The sequence below is a fragment of the Trachemys scripta genome, chromosome 2 (assembly GCF_013100865.1).
Source record: "Trachemys scripta elegans isolate TJP31775 chromosome 2, CAS_Tse_1.0, whole genome shotgun sequence".
NCBI classification, from domain to species: Eukaryota; Metazoa; Chordata; order Testudines; family Emydidae; genus Trachemys; species Trachemys scripta.
This window is the reverse complement of record NC_048299.1, coordinates 39,039,152-39,045,151: the sequence shown is the minus strand read 5'-3', so window position 1 is coordinate 39,045,151 and position 6,000 is coordinate 39,039,152.

The window sequence follows — 6,000 nt, the reverse complement described above, 5'->3', positions numbered from 1 at the left end:
CCCCGAGCACTGCCGGCATGGTGCACTGAGGCTGCGGAGGAGCAGGGAGCAAGGGAGAGGGCAGCAGGTATGGGGCTCTGGCTGCTGGAGGCCCCGATGCGAGAGGCTCAATCTGCCCTGGCTGCTCTGACAGCCACACCGCACTCTGCATTGGGAGGGAAATCCCAGACCTTTTTAGATTTTTACAAAGTCCTCCCGGACTGCTATTTAAAACCCCAAAATCCGGACATGTCCAAGATAATCCAGATGTATGGTAACCCTAAGAATAGTGATGTGCTGCTGGCTGCTGGTTTCTTGTCTTTGCACAGAGGGCAATCACAGACCTCACTGACACTGAGCATTGTGCTCACCACTGGGCTAACTGGAAGAATTAAACTGAAACAATAGAAGCCACCTCCAAAGGTGGCAGGCTGCATGGCAAAAGCCTGACCAGGAGGATTAGAGGGGTTTCCTCAGGACTGATTGAAAATGCAGGGGCTAGGACATTGATTGGTAGAGCTGTGTGTGTAAGAAAGAGAAAGCAAACAGAGAGTGGGGAAAGCTAGAGAAGCAATTGTAAGGGTGTCCCTGAGAGGGAATAGAGACAGGGCTTCTTGAGGCACAGGTCTGGCTTAGACGTTATGAGCAAGGAAACTGCCGGCTGTTGTTTGTTTGTTCCCAGGGTCTGCAGGGAAAGAGGACTTTGTGTACCTTCTTTGTAAGCAAACAGGATTACACCAAATGCCTGGCCCATATCAGCAATTTCTCCTCAACCCAACAAGGTCCCAAATATTGGCAAAATGCCTGGGCCCAGGGGTAGGAGTAACTCTGCACCTCCATCCAGCTGTTGGTGTTTCTTCCCCTTATAGAAGCAGAGGAGGCCGTTTTGCCACAGGCTCTAAAGTCTATCCACACTCTCACAATCACACACAAGGCACCTATTTGTATAAACGTGGTAATAATAGCCCAAATCATGGAGCTCAGCAATCAGGCACGTTCCTTTGGGAAATACTAATGCCCACAGTCACTGAATCTCTGTCAAAGAACTTAAAGTGTATACAAAAGAATCTGACACTCAAATGTCTATTGTACTAGTTCCAGAAATGTAGATCAGCTGCCCCCATGCGCTAGACAGCATGTTCTGCAAGACAGAACGAGTATGTACTACCTACATCAGCACATATACACCCTGAAACTGCTTGGCTTTATTCCACCGAGATTGTCCCGACATTCTCTTTTTGCTCCCTTCTTCGGGCTTATTTTGGCTGATGTCTGGTCTGGATCATGAGCATGTATTATAAATCTGAGGGGGAGTGTGAAGGGCCAGCTCCCCTCTGTACCGGATACCAGGGTCTCGACCTCTCCTCACAAGAAGGAGGAAAGGTGAGATGAGCTGCAAGCTGTGCAAGACAGAGACATCCCCCTTCTCAGTACCGAGGGCCATTGCCCAAGCAGTGCGCTAGGTTTTAGGACCATCACTGGGACATTCCTCACCCACCAACGATACTGGCACCTGCTCATGTTGTAACAACCATAATTACCCCTCCCTCCAACCAGCGAAGTTGAAAGCGGAAAAACCCACATAGCAGTTTGCCAGTTTCACCATACGGGGAAACTCCCTTCCAGGTCCTAACACAGGCATTCAGCCAGCATCACCAAAGGGATAGTTTAAGGGAGGGGCTGAAATAGGGAGCCTGCAATGTCCACCCCATCTGGAAGACAACTGTATCATGCCCTTCCTCCATCAGATGGGAGACAGTAGCCCAGCCCCACACCACTCCAATTGCCCAGTGGCAGTACTGATGGGTGGCAAACACCCCAGAGTGTGGATCCTGATGCAGCAGGTGTTCCCTTGATCCCTACACAACATAGCACAAGGAAGTGGGGGAGTGAAGTAGCAGCCCCCATCTACTGGAGGGGAAAGAGGACGCACAAGAAACACTGCCTTTGCTACTCCTAGCCAAGATGTCCCCTCACCCTCCAGAGAATGTCTCCACTGCATCTGGCCCACCAAAGTCCCACCCTGGCTAGCAGGCATGTGGCCCCTATTACTATGGTATGTGAGCATACCACAATCCCACAAACATCCGTGGGGTTATTATAACACCCTGGGAGGCTAAAGAAGTACTATTGTTGCTGCTATGTCAATGGGAATCATAGAATCATAGAACTGGAAGGCACCTTGAGAAGTCATCTAGTCCAGTCCCCTGCACCTGTGGCAGGACTAATTACCTAGACCATTCCTGACAGGTGTTTGTCTAAACTGCTTTTAAAAATCTCCAGTGATGGAGATTCTACCACCTTCCTAGGCAATTTATTCCAGTGCTTAAACACCCTGACAGTTAGGAAGTTTTTCCTAATGTCCAACCTAAAACTCCCTTGCTGCAATTTAAGCCCATTGCTTCTCGTTCTATCCTCAAAGGTTAATAAAAACAATTTTTCTTTCTCCTCCTTGTAACAACCTTTACATACTTGAAAACTGTTATCATGTCCCCTTTCAGTCTTGTTTTTTCCAGACTAAACAAACCCAATTTTTTTCAATCTTCCCTCATAGGTCATGTTTTCTAGACTTTTAATCATTTTTGTCGCTCTTCTCTGGACTCTCTCCAATTTGTCTACATCCTTCCTGAAATGTGGCACCCAGAACTGGACACAATATTCCAGTTGAGGCCTAATCAGCGCGGAGTAGAGCGGAAGAATTACTTTTCATGTCTTGCTTACAACACACCTGTTAATACATCCCAGAATCATGCTTGCTTTTTTTGCAACAGCATCACACTGTTGACTCATATTTAGCTTGTGGTCCACTATAACTCCTAGATCCCTTTCTGCCGTACTCCTTCCTAGATAGTCTCTTCCCATTCTGTATGTGTGAAACTGGTTTTTCCTTCCTAAGTGGAGCATTTTGCATTTGTCTTTGTTAGACTTCATCCTGTTGACCTCAGACCATTTCTCCAGTTTGTCCAGATAATTTTGAATTATGACCCTGTCCTCCAAAGCAGTTGCAATCCCTCCCAGCTTGGTATCGTCCGCAAACTTTATAAGTGTACTCTGTATGTCATTATCTAAATCATTGATGAAGATATTGAACAGAATTGGACTCAGAACTGATCCCTGTCGGACCCCACTCGTTATGCCCTTCCAGGATGACTGTGAGCCACTGATAACTACTCTCTGGGAATGGGTTTCCAACCAGTTTTGCAGCCACCTTATAGTTGCGCCACCTAGGTTGCATTTCCCTAATTTATTTATGAGAAGGTCATGCGGGACAGTATCAAAAGCTTTATTAAAATCAAGATATACCACATCTACCACTTCCCCTCCCCCCCATCCACAAGGTTTGTTACACTGTCAAAGAAAGCTATCAGGTTGGTTTGGCACGATTTGTTTTTGACAAATCTATGCTGACTGTTACTTATCACCTTCTTATCTTCTAGATGTTTGCAAATTGATTGCTTAACTATTTGCTCCATTATCTTTCCGGGTACAGAAGTTAAGCTGACTGGTCTGTAATTCCCTGGGTTGTCCTTATTTCCCTTTTTATAGATGGGCACCATATATTTGCCCTTTTCCAGTCTTCTGGAATCTCTTCTGCCTTCCATGACTTCTCAAAGATAATTGCTAATGGCTCGGATATCTCCTCAGTCAGCTCCTTAAGTATTATAGGATGTATTTCATCCGGCCCTGGTGACTTGAAGACATCTAATTTGTCCAAGTAATTTTTAACTTGTTCTTTCCCTATTTTAGCCTCTTCTGATCCTACCTCATTTTCACCGGTCTTCACTACGTTAGACATCCAATCACCACCAACCTTCTTGGTAAAAACTGGAACAAAGAAGTCATTAAGCATCTCTGCCATTTCCACATTGTCTGTTATTATTCCACACACACACACCCCCCGAACAGGCCTACCCTGTCCTTAGTCTTCCTATTTGCAGAATGTTTTCTTGTTACCCTTTATGTCTCTAGCTAGTTTGATCTCGTTTTGTGCCTTGGCCTTTCTAATTTTGTCCCTACATATTTGTGTTAGTTGTTTATATTCATCCTTTGTTATTTTTGTAGGACTCTTTTTCGATTTTTAGATCATTGAAGACCTCCTGGTTAAGCCAGGATGGCCTCTTGTCATACTTTCTATCTTTCCTACGCAGTGGGATAGTTTGCTCTTGTGCCCTTAAATAATGTCTCTTTGATAAACTGCCAACTGTCTTCTATTGTTTTTGCCCTTAGACTTGCTTCCCATGGGATCTTACCTACCAACTCCCTGATTTTGCTAAAGTCTGCCACCTTGAAATCCATTGTCTTTATTTTGTTGTTCTCCCTCCTACCATTCCTTAGAATCATTAACTCTATCATTTCATGTTTCAGAGTAGCAGCCGTGTTAGTCTGTATCCGCAAAAAGAACAGGAGTACTTGTGGCACCTTAGAGACTAACAAATTTATTAGAGCATAAGCTTTCGTGGATTCTTTCACCCAAACTGCCTTCCACTTTCAAATTCTCAACCAGTTCCTCCCTATTTGTCAAACTTAAATATAGAACAGCCTCTCCCCTGGTAGCTGTCTCCACCTTCTGAAATAAAAAATTGTCTCCAATACATTCCAAGCTGAGGCAAGGGGAAATTAGGTGATTAGCATAGAAACCTTATGGCAGTGATAGAAACCCAGAGCTCCTGTTCTCAATCCAGAACCTTCATCATGAGATCATCCTTATTCTCTCTTACTGAAGCTCACATGGAGGACCAGTCTTAGCAGCAGGAGAAAGGGGATTGCCCTGGGTGGCAACTTGCAGTGTTGCCAAATTAGCATCTGGGGGGAGGGGCGGCACCACATCACTTGGTGAGGGATTTTTTCATTGGCTGGTTGGCCTGGGGCCACCAAAAACATTTCCTGCCCTGGGTGGCAAAACACATGGGGCCAGCCCTTCTCACACAGCTTGCTAAAGCTCATGTAGGCCTGGCTCCTGCAGCAACTTATGCCTGTGCTTAACTCAAAACACACGGGACTACGCACATGCTTAAAGTTAAGCATCATTATAAGGCATAGCAGGACTGGAGTCTGAGATACGAGATTTCCCTGGCAAATTATGATCTTGGCGTATCTGATATCTATATGAATTATCCTTTCCAATAGCTTTGCTATAGGAATATAGTCAATTGTTTTATACTGAGGATAAAACAATATCAAAAGATCCTCTCAAGATACTCTCCATATAACAATTCCTTCCTAAATATAAAATCTTAGGTTATTAAAGGTGAAAACATTTGAAGTATCAGATGCTTTTCTTTGCTGTTGTTTTTTCACTGTGCTGAGTGTGAACAGTGGCCTCTCTAGTCTGTTTGACTCCAAACAGAGAGCGAATGTAGTTATGGTCCCGAAGCCGTAGCACAGCCCTGTCATATTAGAGAGGGAAATAATTAAACGTTTTAAATCTACATTGCCTGACACTTTGTTTAAAATACTGAATACATTTCAATTAATGGAATAAGATTAGGATTTTTTAAAATGTGGCATTGTGTAAGTTTGAGGGTGGAATTTTCCAAAGCGCTTAAGTGTTGGCCATACCGGGAACTTTTCTCATTGATTGTGATGGGAGTCGAGTTTGATCAATGCAGAAAGCTTTTGAAAATCCCAACCTTTGCGTTCCAGTGAGTGGCACTGTACAATTTTTTCTTTTCTCAATATTTGTCTGGTTATTTATAAAGCAAGAAGCTTCTCTGATACCTTCTAAATTTAACTCCCAACATTTAAGTCTTCGTTGATCCTGTGGCACATATTAGAACCAAAATAATAAGATCTATTATGTACTGGAAATACAAAAGGCTCAAATGGCTCATGTAGATTGCTGTAAATGACTGATCTGTAGAGCCCTGCAAATCTGCAGCTATTGCTTTATATCTGCGGGTTCAGATATCTGCGGACCATGTTTGTGGATCGGAATTGGATGCATATACAAGTTTTGTATCCGCGCAGCGATCTACTGATCAGTCAGATACTGAGCACCTGCAATTCTTGTAGATTTCAATG